Genomic DNA, 25,937 nt, shown 5'->3' with positions numbered 1-25,937 from the left:
AGTTTTGCATTCCTTTGAATTTTTCTGTGTACCTTATCTTTCCTCGGAACAAAAACTAGAAGAGATACGCAGTTACGTGGGCGCGTCATGGAAGCCATTTTCTTTATTTATTTTTTCCCCTCATTTCTCTACCAATTTTTCTACAGTGAACGCGTCGAGATTGAATTGAAGGACTGTTGCGGGCTTCGCACAAAAGGTACCAATAATCGCGAACCGATTAATAAGAAACGAAGCGATCGTTGCAAAATAAATAGACAACGAAAGTGCATGCGTGGCCCTCGCCGCAGTGAAATGGTCCGTGTGCAGGTGGAGGGAAGAAAGCTGTGCTTATTAAATAACACGTGCCCGTGAGAAAACCACTCTAAAGGAAAGAGAAACAAAGCTGCACACTATAACCCGAAAACGAAGTTATACGCTTTCATCATGAAAGCCCTCGGCCATCGTGTACTGGGCACTCCATATTGGTTGGCGGTCTCAACGAGGGAAGAGAATTGTTTTTTCGTCCAAGTGTTTAATATTTAAACGGGCCACAGATGTTCACTGAGCACGTTTAATGCGAGTTCAAAGAAATCGCCACGCCCAGCAGATGATCGGACGGAGAGCCCGGAAGAAATATGGAGGAAAGAAATTACGCGATAAGACACTGGGGTGGCGTCGATGCTCGCCGGGGTGATGCGATTGAGTGCGGACTTTCAAAAGCGGCTCGGAGCGAGAAATCAAAGAGCGAACGTCAACAGCGTAATATATGGAAAGTGCTAAAGAGGGTAGACATAAGGGTAAGAACGGCAGCGCGAAGAAAAATCGTATATAAACGATGTAACAGCGCTATAGCGCCGTTATATCCCTTCATATACACGCTGTCCCAAGTCATATGAGGTTGGCATTGCCTAGGAAACGTATAGGCAGTTGACGAGCTCTTAAACAGTCGATTGTGTCGACGCGGTGTTTCTTCATTTGTACAAACAGGACGTGTCAGGATTCTTGTGCAGGTTCTGAAGCGAAAAATTAATTAAGAAGAAAAAAGGAGGGTCAATCAGTTTCCTCTTTATAATGAAAAGCGGGAAACAGTAAAATAAACCAAAGACATCGAAAACGACTGTGTTCTGAGCTTTTTTCTTGCTTATGCATATTATACGGCACTAATACGAGCACGAGATAGACTTTGCGATGTGTGCTCATATGTGTAGTCGTTCTGCAAACGTTTAGGTAGCTACAGGAAGTTACGGCGTCAAGAACTCGCCTTTGTGTGTGCGCGATGAGCACCATTTGCACAGCACTACAAACTTAAGCCCTCCATCCTTTCCCGCAACATAAACATGCAGGTCAACAACAAAACTACGTTAAATGCGCTAGGGTAATATGCGAGTATTATATGATAATGGCAACTTGCAACTGACCCTTCCGAGTAGCGGTTAAATAATTATCCATTAAGACGGTTATACGGTGGTATCGCAATCACCAAAAGAAATCAGCTTGCTGACTCAGCCCTCAAACATTACACTGAAAGATGCATTCAGATATACGTTTATGATTAGGAAAGCGCTGCCATCTGTATCTTGGAGCCACGAGAAGCGCAACCACTTGCGCGGACCGGTAGGTCGATAGCGGTTTTCTTTACATGGTGCCCATAGGAAATGTTACAATCAGCAACGATGACGCGCACGACGACTGCGCCTTTATCATCACGCGTGTTTCCCGTTTGTTGCATAAGTGAGTGCGCAAGTCGTAAAAGTGCTGAACACCGGCCGATCGGCTTCGCAGGTGGCGTCAGGAAAGTTCCGAGTGAAATATGTTTCAACTTTCACTCTAAATGATACGAGCCCTCGTTTCTGCTTCGGAACAGCATTCAATTGCACCGTTTGTGCGGTAGAAGTGAGGAGTCGGTTCATTTCACACGTGTTATTTTTTTCCCCCATACCAATCAGAAATTGCTCTCCGTGTATACCGCTCTCCCCATGTTTACCTTTTTTTTTTCTTCTTTAATACAAGCTGATTATAGGACGCTCTCATTGAAGGGTTTATTTGTTCGGGATTCAGGCTGCTGTTGTCTCAACGGAACCACAAACTTCATTTCGTTTTGGAGCCAGTGTTACAGAACGTTGCAGATATACGAACACGTATCAAAGACTCGGAACCTGCAAGCCCTATATACGTGTGGCTGCGCCATCTGCTTGAAATGAGCGCAAACAGGATTAGACGAGAACGTTTAAAAAGACGAGATAGATAGATAGATAGATAGATAGATAGATAGATAGATAGATAGATAGATAGATAGATAGATAGATAGATAGATAGATAGATAGATAGATAGATAGATAGATAGATAGATAGATAGATAGATAGATAGATAGATAGATAGATAGATAGATAGATAGATAGATAGATAGAAAAAAAGAAAGAAAGAAAGAAAGAAAGAAACGGGGAAAAGTTACGGATACCCGCCAAAGTATAACATAAGATAGTCTGTAAGCTATAAGTCACAAATATATGCCAGGTGCACACAAGCTTCCACACGAGAAGTTCGAACACTACTGAGGAGCGCTGTGGCAGACTCGGTCTTGTGGACGCGGAAGTACACTCTTTCTCTGCGTGTTCTTTGCAGAAGTGCACATGCGACCTACATATATAGGACAGTGACTTGAAGGACGTGTCTAATGGATGTCATGGACAAGGTGGTGAAATCTGCCTCTTTCTAATCTCCACGATGGGTTACCGCTGATATTTATTTCGCTCGAAAAATACATCACCGCGAGTTCACATGATGGGTGAATGCTTAATGCACGTCCTGCCGAACGCCTTGAATTTCATCCGCGTGATCGAGGCGGCGTGCCGCCTGAACCACGTCCGGATGCTTTAGTTCACACCGAGACCACTGCTAAAAAATTCAAGCTATCTGCTTCCTGCTCATAGCTAGCAGTCTGCCAAATGCTTTATAAATCCTAATTGCAACAACGAATCGATCGGCTTCAGTCGGACATTTCTTTTCATTGGCTTTTTTTTTTTTCTACAGTTTCCCTCTTTTTTTTTTTTCTGGAGACGTACGCGTACATTATATACCTTCATCAAAATTTCTACACAGAGGTGCCCCTTCTTATACATAGACACGATACGTGCCTCTTAGGTGCGTTGCGGACGTGGCGAGCGTGTGTGCACATAATTAGGAAACGCCGAGAAGTTCGCAACATGCGCGGCCCCTTTCAAGCATATAGCGTACTTATTGCATCGAAACGCGTTCTCTATACCCCTACGCGGAACGCAACGCAGCGTGTGTGACTGCGCATAGAGCAGCCGTCACACGCAAAAAACGGTAGCCATACACACCGATGGAAGGGCACGGATTTTATCTCTACAGTACGGGACCCGAGTGGAGCCGCTTGTCAGCCCCGTCTGTAGGCCTGTGTGCGCCGAAATGATGTTTGCGTGCGCGCAACGCCGGCGAGGTATTTGAGCCACGGGATCATTTGCCATACGCATCGAAACGCGTGCCCGACGAGCTAAAAAAAAAAAAAAAGTCGCCGCGCTGCGTAACTTTGATTTCCGCAATACCTGCTCGGCAGGCATGCTGCATGTGTTTTGGCCTCCCGCGCGGATCTTCTCGCGGATCGCGCGGCAAAGCGGTCGCAGACTGCATCGCCATTTCGTGGTGGTATGTGTAGTAGCAAGTGTTGCGACGATTCCGCCCGCCGCTCTCGGTCGATTCCGCGCGTGTGGTACGACACGATCCAACACCAAGGGGACCGGCACGCGCCCCTGTATATATATATATATATATATATATATATATATATATATATATCTATATATATATATATATATATGTACTCGACGCCTGGCGAGCGGCGAAGCGTGCGAATGGTAACTTCATCGGGGTGACCCGAGCGCGCTATCTCGTATGCCAGTGCCGACAGGCTTCGCTTCGCTCCCCAATTTCAACAATACATGTTCCGATGAGAAGTGCACAAGCGCCGTTTTTTTTCTGTTTTTTTTTTTTCTTTCGGTTTGGTTTCTCGTGAGAGGCAGAACGACAGGTGGTTGTTTATTAGCACATTTCAGCCACGCTAATATATTCCAGGTTGGACTGCTAGCGACTGAGTCACTCGTCATTCGAGAGCTTTCCAATGTTAGCAGCTGAATTGAGTGCGAATCATTCCCTCGAACACTATACTGCCTGTATGTTGAGTCGCGCTCAGCGGTTGGCTATTCATGCGCACTCCATTGATAATGAATCAGGACGCGTAAAGTGCCTGTTAAAGATAAGAACCCGATGCCCGATATTTAGTTGGATCATGCATTCAAGAGTAGGCGCAGCACCGTTTGGGGGCGGAAAATGGCAGGCGATCAGCTGACGTGTAGCTACTTCTCTTGCTGGCTAGGCTGTATTAATTCGGTCAGCCGCTTCGAAGACCCGCGAATGCGCACTGGCACTTGAATGTGCACTTTCGCAACTCGGTCGTTCTCGTGCTGCGCCTCGAGCTCAAGCGTTCACGGTGACAATGCCCCACGCGCCTACGATCGTTCGCAAGTCATACAGGTTTCGCTCTGACGCATTGGCTTGAAGGCGTGAGCAAGAAAATGTTTACGCCATATGAACTCGGTGATTCTCTGGTTTATGGCGCAAGGTTTTGGCGTTTTGTCATTTGTTGTTTTGTCGCACAAATTCATATTGCATGTGAATTAAATATGACTTGGGAGCACAGCCAGCGCCGCCTAGAGGGACCAACACCTCCTTAAACACATCTAATAAGATATATCGACGGAATGATTGGATAAGAGAGAGAGAGAGAGAAATAGAAGAAGGGAAAGGCAGGGAGGAAATGATTGGATTGGTGACATTAATTTCGTCCCCTCTTTCAAGTTTCAGTTTTTTTTAATCATTGGATAAAAAAACTGAAACTTGAAAGAGGTGAAGAAATTAACGTCGTAAGTATAATTATGACGTAATTGCTATTTATTTATTTATTTATTTACGTGCCAAAAAGTTCCACTACACAAGTTACTGGAAAACAAGACGATGGTAAACGCCTACCTGACACGAAACGTCTACCATCCATTCGTTTTGTTTCGAGCAACCTGCTCAACTTAATCGGATATGGAAGACCAACTAGAACCCCTATACAAATCATATCGTAACCTCGCACGGTAAACTTACTTGTATATTGTCTTACTCCTAACCTCGTCCTTGATATATATATATATATATATATATATATATATATATATATATATATATATATATATATATATATACATGTTGGCCTCTCATGATGTGACTAATAAAAATCGGGCCCCTCGGTTAACCCCTTTTCTTCTCGTTTAATATATATATCATAAGAAGCGAACAAACAAAGACACCAAGGACAACACAGGGGAAATCACTTGTACTTACTAATTGAATTAAAGGAAGTATAAATTAATGTAAATGAAAATGGATGAAAAAACTACTTGCCGCAGGTGGGGAACGATTCCACGTCTTCGCATTACGCGTGCGATGCTCTTACCAATTGAGCTACCGCGGCGCCGTTTTCCCGTCCACTTTCTGGGGTATTTATGTGTTACTGCAAGAACTAACCCTGGGAGTTTTAGCCAGCGCCACCGCTCACAAACCTTGGCGGCCGGATGTGGAACATCTTTTCCGCCGGAGGCGCCACAAGTACGTGATCTCTTTGGCTGAAGGCAACTGGTCAATAAACCCAAACGGCAACATTGATGCTGAAGGCATCAATGTTGCCGTTTGCTATATATTGTTGCCGTTTGCTAGATACAAAAGTAACCAAGAGGCCGCGTCGTCATGGTCGCGTCGTCTTAGGGTGCATCGACATATTTTTAAACTCTGGCTAAAGTTAGCTGAAACACCCTGTATATATATAACGTCAGTGGCAGTAACTACACTCTTCACCCCTGCCTCCCCACTCGCTTTCCTAAAAGTCATTTACAAAGACAAAAAGAATCGATCCGTTTGAGCAAGATGACACGAAGTAAACAAAAATGGCTGAAGCGCTTTTTGTACATCTTAAAATCTTTTTTTTTTACTTAGTGTATATAGTCTTTATAGCCCTATGCCCACGAAATGTGCCAGTGATTACCACAGGCAAAATATACTAATACGCTTCATTGAGCTTTCTGGTTTCCCCGGAAAAGCCGCTAGTGTATAAAGCTTCAATTACGGTTCAAAGCAACACGTCACCTCTTGTTGTTGTAAGCGATAAAGAACGCCCGAATGCCGCGGTGCGAGTCAGGAAAAGACCGTGAGAGTTCCTGGTGCCGAGGTCCCGTATGCATGCGCAGCGTGTGCGGACGACTGACCTCATGAATCATTAATAAGAAGCCGCTATAACAACGGGCTGAAGCCGAACACCGCTTTGCACGCGCAACGAAAATAAGAGAATACGAGAGGGGAGCTGGCTTACGACCTCTACGCTTGCAGGAAAGGCAGGCGCGCAGAGTTACCAAACATAAAAGTGGCTGAACAGTGGCAGTAAAAGCGAATGCTCAAAGCCACTTTCAGGTGCCATTGCGCGCAATTAGCGCACACGTTGATGAGGGGCGGTCACTTGCACGTATATACAAGTCAGAAGGCGGCCGTCAAATGCGGAATATCAGAAAGGCATTTGTATTTACCGTGCTCTTTCATTCCACAGCTTCCTTTTACTACGCCTATCGTGCATTCCTAATTTTTAAATGCATTCCTAGCCTACCCAACGAGGAAACCCGTCCGTCCGTCATTCCGTCCGTCACGTACGACGATCGCTTTCAAGATAGGGCCCGCAGCAGCGAGGGAATTTACCTTCGTGCTGCCTCTCGCTTCACCGCCAACTAAGCGGCGAGAACACAGCGGCACACGAAGCTATCAGCACTCGGCGCACTGTGTCCCCATCGCAGATGGCTTTCAATAGAGGTAGCCCGCCCGGCCGTGCCATACGCAGCCGCCGCCGGAGTGCGATTGATCGCGGTTGATAACGGTTCGACGCGGGCGGATTAGGCGCTCAATAGCGATAACGGCTTATAATGATCGGAACGTCATCAGCGCACCTGGCACCGCCACCTGCAGTAGTTTGCTTGCGCCATCAATTCACCTTGGGCCGCCGTCTGCGCAGCGCTGTTGTCTCTACTGGTCGGATCAAGTTTCAGAACATTGATTATGACACCGCGCTTCGTGCAGATGAGCAAGTGGCATAATGCTTGGACGTACTTAGACACACTCCAAGAGGAGTTCCTGCGTGAATTTTGTACCTTTTTTTCAGCTTTGACAAATAAAAAAGAATATATTCGGAATACGCATACGATTCGACGCAGAAATTGCACCGCCATGTGGTATAGCTATAGCGTCAATGTCATATGAGCATTACGCCTTCTTTAATACCGAACCACTGTGTTCATTATTGCAAAGAGCGTAGCAGCGCGCCCTTCTGATCGAGTGCGTCTTTTTCGTGAACGAATGAACGAACGAACGAACGAACGAACGAACGAACGAACGAAAGAAAGAAAGAAAGAAAGAAGGAAAGAAAGAAAGAAAGAAAGAAAGAAAGAAAGAAAGAAAGAAAGAAAATCGAAACGAATGCCTTTGAACCCACGGCTTTGATATCCTTCGCAAACTATCTGCGTATTCAAAAGCGAGAACGTCAAAAAAAGAAAAAAAGAGAGAGAAAACAGTGGTCGGTGCCAAAACCTTCCGATAGCAAGTCCGTTTGCCTTTCTTCACTCCGTGCTCTTGATCCCCATGTCGTCCATTTAACGGCTCTCAGGCTTTTCGGCGTGTCCCGTAAGGAGTGTCCTTTCCTTTTTTTTTTTTCGTATTCTCCATTCACTCTCGGGATATGGCACACGTTTTCTTTTATTGAGCTATTCATCTCATTTCCCCGGTAGATGTGCGCGCACAAACGCATGCTTGCGAGGCGAACTAGAAATCAGATATGCGCACATGTGTGTGGCATACGGCTGATATTGCTCCGATCTGAGGAGTCTCCGCGCAAGAACGCCGCCGCCGCAATATGTGCCAGGCCGCTGCTTTCAGTTTCGCCGCTTCCTCCCCAGAGGTCCCGCATCGCCGGCGTTTTACATTTCTTTCAGCCCGTCGTCGTGACAGGAAGGATTGGCGCCCTAAATCTCAGATGCAGAGACGAGGGCCAGAGACGAAGGAAGGGGGGAGATCGCGCCAAGGGCGAGATAGACATCGACGCTACATGCCGCCACCATTGTCAGCGTTCGCGTTCCCGATAGTTGCGTATAGACGGCTGGCTGGATGGCTGTGCGTTCTGACTGCGCGCGCACGCGCGCGACACATGCATGCTGTAGCCCTGAGCAGCTTTGTCCGCGCGTCGAGCGGAGGCAGCCACGCAATAAAGCGACATAAAAGAAGCGAGCCGGCATCCAGAACCCGAAGGGAACGCGATGAAAAAAAAAAAAAAAACGCGGGCGCCGATTTCACCCTGCTCTCCTGAAAGAGGCGCGACACTGTAAAATGCTATTCCGACTCGTGAAAATGATCAACCCAAACTCTCGCAGATAGATCATGTCGTCGCTATGTGCTTTGCTCAAGTTCCCGTAGAGATTTTCTTTCCTCCTATCTTCTCGTCTTATTCTCTCGTTCTCTCATGTCGCTTTTCTCTTCCTTTCTTTCTTTCTTTCTTTCTTTCTTTCTTTCTTTCTTCTTTCTCTCTTCAGTTGCTTGCAAAGCGTGAATTCACGCGCCGAGACCCCGCCCTTGCTGAGTCATCTCTGCTGTGCAGTGCACCATTCCGGCACCTTTTTGTTTTGTCATGGTTCTTCCCTTCTTGCCGGCCTATCTATCCATGCCTTCCTCCAGCCGGCGGGAGCATTACCTTTGGCTCCATCCAGCTGGTCTGGCGTGGCCTGTAAGAAGGATGCTTATGTCCGCCACTCTGTGTGTTTTTACACCGCTCTGCGCACAATGCTCTGGCTGGCCTTTGTGCCCTGCTTTCGTCTGTCGCGTCCTTCTGGATCGTTTGCTCTGTTACCCGTCGACAGGATTTCATTGATTCGCTTATTTGTGCCGGGTCCATCTCTTCCCTTGAGCGGGAGTTTCACCTCACGGAATCCGTTCTGATGTATACAAGCCTTACAAAGGCCCTGACTTTTCGCGCGGCGCATGTAGTATGTAGTATGACATATATAGTCATGCTTCTACATAATAGCTCATACTTTAGCTCGCGCTTATGCTTTCTTTCCTATACTGCCCCGAAAGAGAGGAAGAAAAGGAAAGAAAGGGAAAAGAAGAGAGAAAGAAAAAGAAAGAAAGAGAAAAAGTTACAGGATACATAAAAATATTTTATACGCAGCTCCGCCTCCTAATCGACGTTTTTTTCCCCCAAGTGGGAAGGGGTGTGCGTTCCTAGCATTACCTTCACATCGGTTCGCGTATTGCATTCTAATTTAGAGACTAGCTCATTGAGCCCTGTATCCCGCAGGAATATTATAAGGGCTTCAGGGGGACGCACTTGAGATCCCGGACATCGCCGATTGAAGAACGTGCAGCTACTGAAGTCGCCTATCTTGTCGCCTGTTTAAAGCGTTAATCAAAACAGCCCCTCAGGTTGTAAAGCGGCTACAAATACAAATTAAATTTGCGCATGTCTTAATGTGCGCGCGTGCGCGCGTGCGTGTGTGCGTGTGCGTGTGCGTGCGCGTGTGTGTGTGTGTGTGCTTTGTTTTTTATCTCATTCCCTTTCTTTTCGCATGCCTGATCATCTCATCTGGAGTAGCACGTTGAGATGGCTAGACCTGGCACCTCTCCAGATATCATTAAACTTTATCTCTCTCTCTCTCTCTCTTTCAACATTCTAAATTAAAAATGAGTTAACCGGTTCCATTGTAACGGCACAGCTTCTTTAACGCAATATTCTTTAAAACTTTGCTTTTGTCCGTGCGCTTTTGCCTCGTCTTTTCTTACGAGCGCCAGCGTCTTTCTTATGAGCGTAAGAATAACAAGCATCACTATGACAAGGGCTCAAGACTGGTTTGACTGCTCTCGCCAGGTAGCGAGTCGCAGATGTAATTCCGTTTGTTCAAACATAAGCTTGCACATCTTGTCACATCATTCGTAGCTTCATTTGCTTTGCTGGCAATTCCAAACTACGGAGGTGCTACCACTGGTGTACAGCGAAGCGGCTCGCCTGTACTCGCATTCGCAGCCGCTTCTTTTTCGTGTGCGATTGCGGCGAGCAGAAGGTAAAACGGTGGCAAAACTATGCGCCTTGTAATCATCGGCGGTTGTTTCTGAAGCGCCATCCACTAGGGCCTCGAGAAGAAGTGCGGCCGTGCGGCACGTCGTTGTGGTACGCTTGCTGCCAGTGCGGTCGGGCAAGAAAGTCACTAGGAAAAAAAATTGTTTTTTTTTTATTTATAAGGACTGTCAATGCGCAGCCATGGCATCTCTTGTGTCCCTCACTATATAAGCCACTTCGATATACAACTGCCTCAATAATATCGAGCAGTCTCTTGGTCAACGAAAAATAACAGGAGATCTTGCCGCTGAGCAGCAAAACCGCCGTCAAATGCGCCTCTACACGTTTGCCGCACGCAGGGCTGCCACCTGCGAAAGCACCGTCGGCAGGCGGCTCCCGTGAGGCAAGCGGTGTGCGCCGAGCTGCCGTCCCATTCCTCGTAGTTGCCCCAGCAGCCCGTGCTCGTACTATTTCCGCGTGCACCCGGCAGCAGTGCTTAGCCGCCACCACCAAGCGAAGGCCACATTTGCCTATAAGCGCTCCGCCACTGAGGGGAAAATTAGTTGCTCTAGGAAGCAAGTCGTAATCCTTCTTAGACTTCTTCTCTAGGTCACCGAAGCTTTGCCACTTAGGTTGATTGCTCCTATCTCCCTCTATCTTTCTCGTGTTTGTGAGTGGGCGGGTACGTGTTTGCGCATGTGTGTTGCGCGCGTGAGTTCGGGCTGGACTACCGTGTGCTTTTGGGATTACATGGCAGTGCTTGCGCTATATATGGACAGCACTTTCCCGTCTCGTTGTTTACTATGCCACCGGGACTGAAGAACTCTGTCCGATCGAACATACTATGTAGGTCGTAAATAAGCCAGGTGGGAGAAAGGGTGTCGTCGGTGGGCGGACGGTCACTTCACATGAGATTACAGCAATGTGCTTCTTCAACGTAATGGCCGCCCGCCTGTGAGCCGGCCCTGATTAGCAACGGCCGGAAGGAGTAAGGTTTCTCATTTGGACTTCACGCGCGCGAGACTTCCCGAGCGACAACACGGGATGCAGGGAGATAAACCATTTGGTGAATTCGCAAACATGAGGGGTGTGGAGGATCACTATATAGTCGGTTATGGTTCCTTTACCGTAAAGACAGAGGCTGCAAAAAAAAATGTATAAAAAAGAAGAATGTTACTAGCGGGCGAAGCTGTCATAAAAAAGTTTGGGGTTGATTTATTTCCGAACCGTACTGGGTTAGCTGCGACCGTTAATTGAACAGTGATAGTCAAAAATAGTTTTGCAAGTATATGGCGTTGAAATATGCCCATGGCAGAAGAGAATATTTCGTCGCATCTCGACAAGAGACGCGCAGCGGATTTCGGCGACAAACGCTGCTCGCAACCGTCAGCCCTTGCATCGGAGGAACGCGACACAGCGCTGCCACCGACCGCGGCTCCGCAAAGCGCGACAGCCGTGCGGTTGGCGTTCGGAGGCCGACGCGTCCCGCGACTCGGTTGCGCCATAGAGCCCTCAGCGGAGAAAATGCGAGTACGAGAACGGGGGTGAAAGAGGAAAACAAAAAATATGTTCGCTTTAAAAACGAGAGAAAGAGTCACATAAATGAATTCGGTTTGTTAAAGGAATGATGCTCTTGACGGCGTGCGCTTATTGTTGTGATAATATTTAAGTAGCTTTCGCTGTTTCGTGCGTAATTCCGCAGAGAACAAAGCCGGGGACCGGCGCATCTGTAGCGAGTGCAGATGTCTACACGTGTACGCACAGTCTTTTGAAGTGTGCTGTTCTGTGTTGAGCCATGTCGGGCGATGGCGTAGTTTCTGTGAAACGAAAGTCTCCGGGAGACCTGAAGAAAAACCGCTTCGGTGGCAAAAAAATTTCTCTAACTTTCAAGTGCGATCTCCACGCATAATCTTGAAGCATAGAGCGCACTTTGGTGAACGTAAGAGCGTATGGTCAAGTCTTAGCCACAGAGCCTGCACGCCAAAAAGCTGCAAGAGCCTTTGCTTATTCGTTGAGGCGTCAGTAAGAGTGTTCACAGCGGCATCCACTTCTTTGAGCCGGCACTTCTAAGAACTGAACCCTTAGTGCGTGCCAAACACAGGCAAGCGTGGTTGTCGATATCCATACAGCAGAATGCGTGCGAACAAAAGGAAAAACTGCACGATGTAGCGCGAGGAAGAAACCGTGCAGTCATCCAAGGTTTCCATGTGTTCAGGCGTTCACACTGCAGCGCTGCGCCGACCAGTGGCATCCTTTTTGCACGTCCTTCCACTTTCGACGAGGTCCGCATGAAAAAAGATATTGCCGGCACGATTGCTCAGTCTGTGCACGTAAAGTTGCATTCAATGCACTCGCCCATCCAATTCTCCCTCCTTTTTGTATTCTGGCAGACTCTTTATTGGTGCGCTTACTGCCACTGGAAAGAAAAAAAACAGGCGCACTTTCGTTCCTCCCTCCTTTTTTTCACGGTTTGTTTGTTGGTTTGTTTGCTGTACTTTTATGCATGCCCCCGTTCCGGAGTTTACGACGCAAAATCTGGAACGACATCTATTTGCCCTGATCCGCTTGATCTTGTATGGCGACACTGCGATCACTGTGTTCTGTCTGAGTGCTACGCGACTGGCGCATATGGCTTTCGACAACATATACTTAGAGGCATTCACTGTCACCCGAAGGAGGAGAAGGAGGAGGACCAAGAGGAAAGAAAGCTATAGGACGGTATTTACGGGCCGGGTAACATGCAGTTAGGTGCGCGTATAGCTGCTCGATTGTCGTTTGGTCAAAACACTGGCATACATCTTGTTCCTGGCCTCCTGACGAATGCGCATAACCGATCTACACACGCGCCAAGGACAGTCTCACGGCCTCTCACACAAAGTGCTGCAGTGCGCAAAGCAGAGGAAAAGCGCGCTTTTCGGTTCCGAACATATTGTTTCTGAGCCGTCGGTTTGTCCTGACGATTGCACGTAGCCCGTATCTTGAGCGCACATACGCGTACAGTCACCCACGTTCGTGTGTCCTTGGCCAAGCTCCGCTTTTCGTTTATCCCATTGGACTTGCATATCTCACTTAAATCAGGAAACAATAAGAGACAGAAAGGACCTTTAAAAGAGCCATTCCATTGCTCTGCCAGAGGCCTACCGAGGTCACGCCACGCTGCACCGCGGAGCTGATATATCGCCAGCCTCGGAATGTGCTCGCCAACCATAATCACATTGTGATCAGGCTGTGGAAAATTTAAGTGAAGCGACTTGCTCGCGAGCTCTCATTCCCTAGCAATGCTCTTAGTTGGAAAACCTTGACTGGATTCGCAGTGCACGGAAGAAAAAGAAAGTGAGTGCAACCGTATGCCATACGTGGAGGTCATTTTTAAGTTTTCCGGAATCTTTAAATGTCGCCCGTGGCAGATAGCACAATTCTTGTACTTGACCTGCATTATTTGAAGAGGCGGACGTTCCTACCTCGACAAATCGATACACATATGCAACTAATTAACAAACATCCACTAATTAACTTCTGTATTGATTACGTCACGGCACATATTGCAATTAGCGAATTGTAGCCGGTGAGTTTGCAAGTCGTCTACTTGAAGTGAATCTCGGGGACGACACCTGTTTCGAGATATTAATTCCCAAGATGTGGGAAGAAATGCATGGGCGTTTCACTTGCTTTTGTGCCTCCCAATGCATAAAAGAGCTTTCTGATAAAAAAAAAATTGACTAGTCATCCCGGCCCTGCGAAAGTGGAGGCCCAGCGAAGTTGTTGAAAACCACCACTACAACTGCTCAGGGGGGCATGCAATGCTTTATTACTTTTGAGTAATGATAGTAATGTTAATTTAGAGTAATATTAATAATGACAGTAATGGTAGTTTTAACAGCACGCCGCCGCCCATAGCGGTGCTGCAACAACTTTGAAACTAGTTGCTAGGCTGGTTATATTATAGAGTGTTCTAGCTAAATTTAGCCAGTTTAATATATGCAGATGCCACGTAGCTGGGCAGAACAAAAGTAATGTTATTTGCCGTCACTTGGAGATACTCAAACTATATATTTCATGCTACCTAATTAGATAATTAGTCCTAATTACTTAATCAACTTCTCAAATATTATAATTAGATGAAAAGTGTCAATGAGAAAATTGTAGAGCGTCGTGGAAAACTCCCGATACAGCTTTCTGTTCCTCAATACGTGCTACATAACAGTGTTTTTCCGAGAGTGAAATAAGCTCGCCAATACACGCAACCTGACTCGAGCGGCCAGTCGCGCGGCAACATTTGGGGTGAGTTTGATGCCACATATCTACAAACTGGGGTCAATCTGGAAATCCATTTCAAGTGGATGCGCCTCGCAAACTCACCGGCTACAATCGTAAATTGCAATATGTGTCGCAAAGTAATTAATTAAGACGTTATTAGTTGATTTTTTTTTTAATTCGTTGAATATGCGTTTCAATTTCTTGTGCATATCCGCCTCTCTGAATAATCCAGCTCAAGGACTCCAACTATGTTATCTGCGACGGGCGATCTTTAAAAAATCCGGAAAACATAAGAATGTTCACCCCGTAAGCAATACGGTATGCACGTGTAGTGCAATCATTGTGAGATCGGTTCAACCTTCGTGGTCTGCGCATGTCGCGAATTGTCGCGCGATTCGTCGGTCACGCGCCGTGCCTTTGTGCCTTGTCCGGCTGCGTTCCGGCGCGCTCACGTGTTAGCAGCGACGCTGGCTCAGTGGCGAACAACAAGCGCGCCGCTCCTTTCTGCCAGCGTTTCCTTTCGGCGGTCGCCGCGCTGCACAAAAAGCCAGGCAAGAACTCGAACGCTCGCCGCGTGCCCGCGTTTTCCTTCGTGCTGTAATTTGCTTTGTATTTTCTTTTTTCGCCAGCGTGCGCCGTTTCATTCCGCGCTTTGCCGTGAGCCGAGCGGGCAAGGCGCGCTCTCGAGAGCGATATTTATTGGCGCGGCAACAACAGTTTGAGCGAAAACGCCGGAGACCGGCGTCTGGCCCTGCAGCCGCTCTCGAATCGCTCCGTTGCACAGCAGCCGTGCAGCGCGGTGGAGGCAGCGGCACCGGAGGAGACGCGTGGCATTTTTTGCCGTCCATCGGCCGTTGCCGCCGTGCCTTGCCGCTGCAGACTTCCACCGCAGCTCTGCTCTTTTTTAAGCAACGAAAGCGTTGTCGTTTTTCTGGGGCTTCCTAACTCCCTTATGCTTGTATTTTTTTTCTATCTCTCTCTCTCTTTCTCTCTGTTTCCCCTCTCCGAAAATTTTCTACCGCTGATCTGCTGCGGCGGCCATATTGCTGCTGCTGTTGCCGCTGGTGGCAATGGTGCTGACGTTCCTAGCCTTTAGCATTGCTCGAGCGAGCGGCACGGTCCGGGGAGCCCTTTCCCAGAGAATGATTTCCAATAGTTCAAACGAAGCGTGCTGGTCCCGGTACCCTTCTCTTCTCTTTTATGGTGATGCAAAAATATAAGTTTTTTTTTTTATATTATCCACTTGCGCAATCGCTAGCTTCATTGGCCTGCAGCTCATGAACCTGTGTTTTCCTCTTCTGCACTCCACTGCAGGGACATCTATTGAAGGTGGAGATAAATTTACCGGTCTGCAATATTCACAGCCAATGAGCTTAAATATAGTGTACGAGAAAAATGACCAAATATCAAAGGAAAGAAAAAAAAAGGAAACTTGAAAGGCCGTTTGTAACAGTCCGGCATGCGAGCCCGAATTCCCGCCCCCCCCCCCTCTACTTTTTCTTACATACCAGTGTGGCCGTGACACAGGTCTTGCTTGAGATATAGGCCTACTTTGATGTGTGGCAATCTACAGGACAATGATAACTTCTTTGCGATAAGTAATGCGCGCTATTATAATAAGAGGGATTGTCCTATGTTACTTTAACCCAAGATCGGGCTGGTCGACGCTGGTGGTTCCACGACGGAAGTTTGAAGTGCGTGGTAATCGCCGTACGCAGTTAACAAGCTAGAGTCAGAATGGGATGTTTTTCCGACAACAACGCGCACGCCTACCCGAAGCACAACAGCCGCTTCGCTAGCCTGTAAGAAAACAAAGAAATGTGGGAAGAAATGCATGGGCGTTTCAGTTGCTTTTGTGCCTTAATGAACGTTCTGATTTTTTAAAAAATTGACTAGTCATCCCGGCCCTGAGTAAGTGGACGCCCAGTGAAGGCAAAGCTGTTGAAAACCACCACTACAACTGCTCAGGGGGGCATGCAATGCTTTATTACTTTTGAGTACTGATAGTAATGTTAATTTAGAGTAATGTTAGTAATAAATAATAACAATACAACAACGTTATTCGCGCGCGACCACTGTAGAAAGAAACACGTTGAAAAATATCTCATCGGCCATATACGACAAAACGAAACTTTCCCTCTTAATCCGGCCCGTAACCTCCTCCTCTCCCTGTTCCAAACTCGTTGGTTCGCGTGCTCTGGCCGCGCTCTTAACGCGGGCCCCTATCTCTTTTCTCGGGTCGCGCGCAGGTGTAACGCCAAGTCGCCACCCATCGCTGCGGGTGCGCGCCCAGCGCAGCCTCAAGCGAAAAATTTGCCAGAGCGGCCAAAGCGGGCGAGTGAACGAGTAACAAGAGCGCCGAAGAAACAAAAGCTATTCTCCTCCGAGTCCGTCAACTTAATAAAGCGCTCAAAGTTTCCCATCCTAGCGAGGCCAACTTATGGCGCCGTTCATTACTTCTCCCCGCCCCGCAATTTGTCTTTTTACTGGGGCCGCTCTCCCGCGCGCTAGGCGTATATGCGAACCGCTTTGCTGCTGGCATATAGTTAGGCTCCCCTTAAAGAGCTCCGGCTTGAGCGTAGCAGCGCTGGGCTCGCTTGCTGCAAACAAGGGACTTCTCTCGAAGGAATACAGGCAGAGAGAGGAAGCTGAAAAGAAAAAAAGGAGCAAGAAAAGAAATACGAGACAGCGAGAGAGATCAGCTTAGACAACGCGCTGTCAGAGAACGAAAGTGAAGAAGAAGGCGCAAAAAAAAGCTTGCATACACGCGCGCGCGCGCAAGAGAGAGAGAGAGAGAGAGAAAGACGCGCGCGGCATAGCCTGCGCCAGTTCGTAGCATATACGCTCGCTGGTAGCCTCCCACCACCACCCCAACATGCCAAAAACAGATAAGGCGCCCGCGAGAGCAGCGAGTGAAAGGCGATTTTCTCGTGTTTTGTAAGCCGCAGCCAGGAGGACTACGCGGCTGCAAGTGAAGGAAGGCGGAAGGAAGGCGTGCGGCGGGAGGGCGTATTCGACCTGCCTTTTCTCGTACCCTATGTAAATAAGGAACAGGACACAGAGAGTTCGGCTCTCAGAACGCGCTGTTTTTTTTTTCTCGTGCCCCCCCCCCCCCCCCCCCTTGCACTGTATTGTTTCAGGACGTTTTTTTTTTTTTCCTTCCCACCCTGTCTTCGCTTCCTGCCTGGTATTTTTCGCTTTGTTCTCATACTTGTCGCGCGCGCGCGCGCGTGCTAGCGCGTGTTGTTGCTTCTCGTGTGAGACAGGAAGAAGAAGATAGGGAACCAGAGTGGCGTGTGCACACACACACACACACACACAAAAAGAAGGGGGTCGATCCATGGCTCTGCTTAAAAGCTATATAAGCAGTATGTACTTTCGAGGCTTAAAAAGGACGCAATGAAGCAAGCAAGAAGGAAACCTAAGACGGTCCGAACCGAGAGGAGCGCCAACACAGAATTGCGGGGCCTCTTTTGTGTAGCCGAAGATGACAGGCGTCGTGTCATCTCTCCAGCGCTCTCCTTTCTTTTTTTTTTTTTTTTCCAGAAAACGTCGTATACTGTCGAGACAGGTTCCATTTTATGATTTCTTTTACTTTCATTTTTTTTTTCCACGCGCGTTGCGCTGTTACTGTCGAAAGCGAGTAAGACCGCCAACTCTCCGCTCGACCGAGAACCGGCTTCGACGGGAGGCTCGCGCGCGCCGGTTAGTCCCGAGTTGATGGGATGGGGATCCCGTCGACCATGCAAAGCGTTCTTGTTTACCTCGTACGTTCACATTAAATGCGCCATTCCTCTGGCAATTTATGCCGCATTTATTATGCACGCTCTCTGCGCGCATTTGGGACTGAATTCGCAAAGCTATTTACGCGCGTAAGAAAGGCTCGTTGACGTTTAGTATGAATGCACTGCCCGATCAGAGAGCCAGGCGTATGCACTATAGCCAAGCCACCGGAGAGTCACTAATTAAACACGGGTGGTGGCGCGAAATCCGCTCTTCGTTCCGTCATAATAATCAGGGCGTCCCGTTCAAGTACGTCACAACCACATTTCACGCGCAGTCGGAGTACCCCTCTCAAATATAACGAGCAAAATTGTGGCTGATTTCGTCGGCTGGTTGCCTAAATTCTGTCGGCGTTGTTTTATATATATATATATATATATATATATAAAATAGAACACGTGCCTGCAGCCTTGTCGTGTCTAAATTCATCCTAATTTGGAACCTACAGAAAGCAGAAAGTTCAGTGGCGCTCATTAGTCGGGTGTGACGTCTCGTATAGAGCCTTTTCTTCGTAAACACTGCATGCCACGACTGAACACACTGATATTTTTTCACCGCGTGGCGTAGCGTGTTTGTCGCTTTGGCCTGTCGATATCAGGGAGTAGACAAACTTCATTCTGAGACATCTAGTCAGTGGCCGTGTCCGGCAGCATACCGCTGCGCTGCAGAGGCTTTCTTGTTCAAGCATCGTGCGGAGCGTCTTTTTCGCTAAATTGGACTGCGAAGAAAATGCTTTTTGCAAAGTGCCGCATAATTGAATTTTAACAACGTGTGCTCATACAGCTGATAGTGCCTGGTGACTTTCATCTTTAAGCCCTCTTTGTTTTCTATTTTCTTGGTGCCATTGTTTGTTGGCTTCATATGATTGTGAATACCGAAAATCAGGCCGCTTGGTTCCCCTTCTTCTCGGTCATTATGTATATAAAGGCGGATTGACGCAGAAGTAAAAATACCTTGTTTAATGAACTGACGTTTCGTCTGTGCGTCCGGCCTTCCTCTCAGTGCCCGTACAGCTGACATTGCCTGGAAAAGTTTCGCTTTTAGCCCCTCCTTCTTTATGTATTATATTTGTTCCAGTGAAATTTTCAGACTGAAATAATGCAAAAACGCAATGCATCGCAGATCATCATTCAGATCCAAAGCACGAAAGAAAAGCAATTAAAAAATGAAATGCGCGTCGCAGTGGTGACACGCGCACAAGAAAATAATAGCCTTGGTTGGCATCGATGTACCCACCACAGTAGGCAGGCGACGTGACACATTCACATTAGCCGGATCAGCATCAGACGAATACGCGTTGTAAATGTTGCTCATAGCTCAGATTCCCTTATACCTTCCGTTAGTGGCGACGCAGTTGAGATGAAGTCCTTAACGAATTTACGCAGCGGACAAGACTTGTCCAATGACTCCAATAAATGCTGTCGCTATAAAAAACTAAAATAAAAATGGGCAAACAATAACTACTTAAGAAACCATAGTATAGACAAGCAACTGTTGGCAACTTCTGCCAAATGCAAGCGACCCCATATATATGGATGCTAATTACAGCAGTTCACCGTAAGAGCGCGATATGACTTTGGAAGCGGGTGAAGCCTAAATAAACTGACGCAAATGTCTTCATTATCTGTTGGCTTCATATAATTATGATTAACAAAAACCCGACCCCTAGGTCTCCCTTCTTCTCGTACATCCTTATTCTGTTTCTTAAAGCAAGATAAGCATTGTTATTCTATTAATAACAGTGCAGTGTCCAGTGGAAAACGTCCACAAAGGCATTAGACAGAAGTAATTGCTTCACTTTAACACCAAGTCTTCTCCGGCTACACTGCACTGATTGTGCTGCATGACGACGGCCTGAAACATGGCTCCTGTATACACACTGCAGGGCAGAGTAAAGGTCGGCTTATGCGGACTCCTTCAGAGTGAGCGCTTGCCTGAGGGATTCTCGAGCGCCCTTTTGGGACGAACACGCCTAAGTCAATTCATTCAATGTGACGTGGACTGGGATAGAAAAGGGCATGCCCTGACGCTGGCATGGCGTTACGCAATGACGGTAACCGGCGAAAGACGCGTCCCAGTAAACTTCACCGACTGTGCGGCGAACACCGAGAGCCCGGTAATCTCCATGCATGCCAGTCGTGGCAGCCGGTAAGCTAAAACCGTCTAATATTTTTAGAACGACTGAATGTTGAGCACTATGTTAGGAATTCATGTTGGCACACGGACACCAGAAGTACACCAGAAGTACACCAGAAGGACACCAGAAGTACACCAGAAGGACACCAGAAGGAACGAAGAGGACAACACAAACGCTGTCTTTGTTGTTCCAGTGTCAATGTTAGCATGCCTGTCTTTCAGCGACATGACCCTAATGCCAATGCTTCAGTCAGGCGTTCAAAATTTGAAAGGAAATTCTCCGCACATAGACACAGACCTCGTGCTCCATATTTTTAATGGTGGTCGCAAACTTGTGGCATATTCTAACCGTACATGCACGCGATTAAGCTATGTGTGCTATAAAGAATGAAGAGCCACTAATAATTTATTATGAAGTTGTGTACACTATAAAAAGCGCTACGTAAACACAGAGCGTAAATACACGTCCTTGCGACATGACGTATTGCCATGTGCCTAAAGAAAAATTCACATATCGGTATGAGTCTCTTGTACGAGGTCAGAGCAATGATAACCAGCTATTCCGTTAGTTCCCAGGCCAGTCGACATTAAAAAAAAATATCTCGTCCCCTGCGACAGTCTCAAGTGATCGCGGAAGACTTTCCTTATTGTATCTATTATTTTTTAGCCCTCTCTCGTCGACATCCATTGACGATGTACCCGTGTAACGTTTTGAAAGCGCATGCGTAGCCTACTTCGTAACATCGTCCAGAGTTAATGCGAAATGGCAACGGCTTTGAAATACCACTGAGTGTATAGGCGGTTTACACCCACGCATGCACCACACAACGGTTCGATTCGTTCAATCGCGTAAAATATATGGAAATACCTGATAACGTGCGCCCATTCTTGGGTTTAGTTTCCATGCCTTCCATTTCCGAGAAATAGAACCACCTGTCACCCGTCGTCTCATTTAAATCGCAAGGAATCGTGCAAAAACCAAGAGTTTCCCACTGAATCCGCTAGACAATGTTGTCTTTAAAACCGCTACAGCTTTCACTGCGGTTTTCACATTCGCGTTCGCGGTTTTTCGGGCACCAGCCACTGGCATTTGCACGCCTGCTGAAACCAGAATCCGTGAATCCCTGCGTTCCGTGTCAATTTTGCTCAATTGTGTCGTCTCCGTGCTTTCCTCCTTTTACCGTTTACATATTTTGTCGTTCAGCGCTTTCTCTTTTATTTTCTGCCCGGTGTTCTTTTTTCTCGCAGCTTCTCCATTTTCGCGCGCTCATTGTGCAAGCGAAGCAGTCCACGTGCACCGTCATGAACAGAATAAGGAGACAAAAGAGAGAGAGAGAAGCCAGCCTGAAACTGTCGCTGCCAGAAAATGGCGGAAGAAACGTGGCGCAGGCGGCGCCATCACATTCTTTTGAACACTCGCGGGATTTGGCGAAGCGTGGCGACAGAGCTCGCCGAAGGGGAACGGAGAGGGGCCAGGCAGCGCGAATTGCGAACAAGAACGTGCTGCAGCTCTCCCGGGCACATGTATGTAAACTCGGCAAAACGTAAGGGAACGTGCTTCCTAGCTTTTTCTTCGACCCTTTGCTTTCCTCCGTCCTTTCATTCGGTCGTTATATCTTTCTCTCTTTCACGCACACATATGCGCGCGCGCGCAGAGTTTCCAAGTTTTATTTGAAGGCGGGCATAAGAGGAAAGACATCGGGCGCGTGTTGTCTTCGTCTTTGCCATTATTGGAACCCAGTTTTGCGGCCTCCGATCGGAGGCCTCGGCTAGCCACAAGAAGGAGCAGCAAAATGCCTATTGCGGTGGCGACTCGTATGCAAAAGCGGCTATGCGCTGTTTCGCACCCTATAGGACTGCGGAGGGACGCAGGCACACAGACCGGAGGAGGAGGCAATCGGAAGAAGCCCCCAAGCAAAACAAGGGAGGCTATTGAATTTGCGCTCCCGGTCGAAATTCAATCGTCGCCGCTCGCACAGAATAGCGACGAAGGGGTGCGAGAGATCGGCGGCACCACTCCAGATACAATACAGAAAACACAGCCGGTCGCCGTCCGCAGATCCTCTCGACAACAACAGCGACGTACACTTGCAGGTTGAAGCGCTTAACGACAAACGGTTCGAGTGCGGAGACACGCACACTGAAAAGAATGGAATAAAAAGGAACGCAGGGCATCGGGCGTTACACGGCAATCCCATTGGCGGCGAGCTTTTCTCCGTCCGAGATTCGACTCGGCGTTCGTAACTGATGCCTGGCCCACGCGCCGCTACACGCGCGACTTTGTAATCTCTCCCTGCTCATTCATGGGCCATGATGTGCGCGGGATCCCGGATTGACGGAATATAAGGCGCAGCGCTCTATGAGGTTTTCGGGCGGCTGTGAAACACGCACGAACGCTCTACTTACATTCAGCTAGGGGAGAACTGACAGCGCGGGACGCGTTTTGCGTAAAGTGATTCTACGTGCTCGTGCTATATAGCATAGGCGAGGCCACGAAATTGTGTGACATCTGTTTACCTGTGCAGAATGACATTCCAACGCCATTGTTTGCTAGTGCTCGAGCGCAATCGAATTGTTCATATAGGGCCATTGTTTAGCGTTAAATTTGTCTTTTGTGCTCGCACGGCGTTTGGTTACGACATCACCACTGTGCTCGCATGGATGCATGTATGCACTGGCACTCGGCCGAATTACGGCGTTCATTAAGAACATCTGTTCGTTATCCCTCATGACTTATCTCACGCTCTCTGCTTCTTTATTCGTTCATACGTGTTCAGCGCGACAGTGTTCGAGATAGCGCAGTCTCGATAACAACTCTGCACGCTTTATTAGCATCTTGACCGATTGTGACTGAAGTAGAGCTTAGCCATTTGGAAGCTAAACTACGTCTTTCGTTTTTCCATCATTATTAGCTGACTGAGCTAGCCCCCCCCCCCCCCCCCCCCTTTTCTTTTTCTGCCTCCAGTAACAAAACTTGCCATAGAGACGTCTACGGTGCCATAAAGAGCTGGTGGTTAGCTATCGCATCACAAAAGGCGGATGATGCAAATGACCACGCCTACCAAATATACAATGTATCGTTATTTATTTTTAGAGCGCGGCTCTTAGGGGGTCCGTTTTTGCGGCGAGCAACGGCGGCGTCGGCGGCATAACCGAGCCACCGAGCACAGCGAGAGATGAAAGAGCGAATGGCGGAGACCAATGAGAGCGACCAACACCACCTAGATAGCACAAGGCCTGTGCACTCCTATCCATGACGTCACGCTACTTGGCCCGACTGCCATAGAATCTAATGGGGATGCTCCCGAGTAAGCAACAGTGACTTTGACGTCGCCGCTTTCGTCACGCCAGCCTTGGCAATGGAAATTTCGGGCCAGGTAGCATGACGTCATGGAGCGTAGTGAACAGGCCTTGTGCTATCTAGGTGGTGTTGGAGCGACCCGCCCTTCTGTGACGTGCGCGCGGGAAACTAGTGTCATGCGGAGCCGCCCAACCACTTGATGCATACTCGTAGCTGGTTTCAGCCGGACCACTAGTTTCGTACTATCGTCTGCTCGCGTCAGCTCTCGCTCGCGCTTGTTTGATTTGCTTGGTTTGGTCTCGTTCGCGCTTCGCTTTAACTGCCATGGTTCGCGATTATTTTGTAATCTGATTGTACGCGCGACGCGAATTGTGTAGCAATTTCTGGAAGGTACGTGGCACCAGCGATTACACTTGAACCTCCGACGAGTCACGTCGACGCGCTTGACCCGCAGATCAGATTTTCGACGATCGCCGACCATTGCTACATTTATCATTTCGATATCGATATATTATCGATATTTACAATATATCGCGAAATGAAAACACGTATAGACTGCGTTCAAATTTCCCCATTAGGGAGTATCTAAATTGTCGGTTAATGTTTTCAAAGCCAAGCTTTCTTTGCGAGACATCCCGAAGTTTCCTGACCGTTGCTGCTCGGTGCTGGTGTTTGCCGAATAGGTCATACTTTAAAAAAAGATTAATTACGTGCCCGATGGTGGAATCGAACTTTGGTCCCCTAGAACAGCAGCCCGTTTTTCTAAACATTAGGCCCCAATCGCAGGTTCGCTTAAATCGTGCCAACGCCGGCCATAGCTCTTCGAAATGATCGCCGCTTGTGTCACATTGTGTATAACTGGTGCACGAGGGAACATGCACGAGAGCCAGTTTCTTTTGCTCCAAAGACACAAGAATGAAATGAGCAAATTTATCTCATTTGATCAACCGCTTCACGAAAGCTATACGCTTCACATAGATTCCAAGACGTGCGTTGGATCTGCATATTTCTTCTTTGTAAACGGAACTGTGCCTGTTAGCATATTTGTCACAACGTTTTCAACGGCATTCTTGGTTTCTATGTATATTGCAAAGAAGGTCCGTTGCTGCGTGCGTACTGAAAGGAGGACAAAAAGTTACATTTGGCAAAGTTAGGTGAACGTTACAACAGGTGTTGCAGAAACCAAAATAGTCCGAACTGTTTCAGAACAGTCCGTTGAAAGATCTTCCTCCTTACTTACCGAGTCACCATGCCTACCTCAGCTCTCTCCCACCTACGTCCCCCCCTCTCATCTCGCCCCTTCACATACAGAAAGAAAAACAAAGAAGCAAGTCGCGGCACTCACACTTTCCCATTTAAATTATTTGAAAGAAACTCTCTGCGAGACGAGTGGCTCTTGATCGAAGATAATACGCGTCCTATAGTGAGAAACAGAGGCGGACGATTTACGCAGAGAACGGTGGAAGGAGGAAAAAAAGAACAAAGCGTGTCCACCCTGGGGCGTACTTATAAAGGTCGCCATTGTCGCCGTTTAATTAGGCACATGTCAGGGCACTGAGAAGCATGAATGAAACAGGCTATCTCCTCCGGCTCGTTATTAGCCTCGAAAACAAGGGCGTCTAGTGCTCCTTGCGGTACAGTGCAAGCAGAATGAAAATTTGTGTCGCTATGGCGGGGTAGCGACGTTATCAGCAGAAGTTACGCGTCCTGTTTCGATGCGTTGGTTCTGATTATGAGGGTACCGCAGAAAGGTGTAAAGGAAGAAAGAAAGTAGAGGAAGGGATAAAAATGAGAGAGAATTAATTACGAGTATATAATTCTCAATCTGCTCATTGGCAGCATGTTTATCTTTAACGATCCGCAGTCATCGCTTTTTTTTTTCTGTCTTGTTTCTCGAATGTATACCTCTTGATTCGAGAAACAACGTTGAGCGTACGCAGGTCCGTATACTGGTTAGTCCCCGGCCGATTCTAGATAAAAGGAATTGGCTTTGTTCATCTGGCATACCAGTTAAGGCGAAAAGTTGTTTTAAAATATATCGTTGTCTCATTGTTCAAAATGTCAATAACCGATGTGGACTTCCCTCGGCGATATTTTTTTCCGAACTTCGTCGATTGGGCCCAACCGCTGCGCGAAGAACTCGCAGGATGCGTCTCTGTGATCGTCATTTCCTTTTACTGCGCCCGCGTATTACGCTTGCAGGAACGGTGACACCGTGTGTATACGGCTGCGGCAGTCCGGTAGTCTGCCTTCCCAAGAAAGTGCTTGTCAGGACCCCA

General features: G+C 47.7%; 1 protein-coding gene and 1 non-coding gene across 2 annotated transcripts in view; one reads left to right on the top strand and one right to left on the bottom strand.

The window, feature by feature from the left end:
• LOC126548228 (protocadherin Fat 3-like) overlaps positions 1–25,937 on the top strand; it is a 341,248-nt gene that overhangs the window by 107,467 nt on the left and 207,844 nt on the right. The gene's annotated exons all lie outside the window — the stretch shown is intronic.
• Positions 5,444–5,516, bottom strand: TRNAT-CGU (transfer RNA threonine (anticodon CGU)). Its single transcript has one exon. It is a non-coding gene; the product is annotated as a tRNA-Thr (tRNA).

This window comes from Dermacentor andersoni, chromosome 1 (genome assembly GCF_023375885.2).
Source record: "Dermacentor andersoni chromosome 1, qqDerAnde1_hic_scaffold, whole genome shotgun sequence".
In the NCBI taxonomy this organism is placed as follows: domain Eukaryota; kingdom Metazoa; phylum Arthropoda; class Arachnida; order Ixodida; family Ixodidae; genus Dermacentor; species Dermacentor andersoni.
This window is presented reverse-complemented; position numbering and strand designations above follow the sequence as displayed.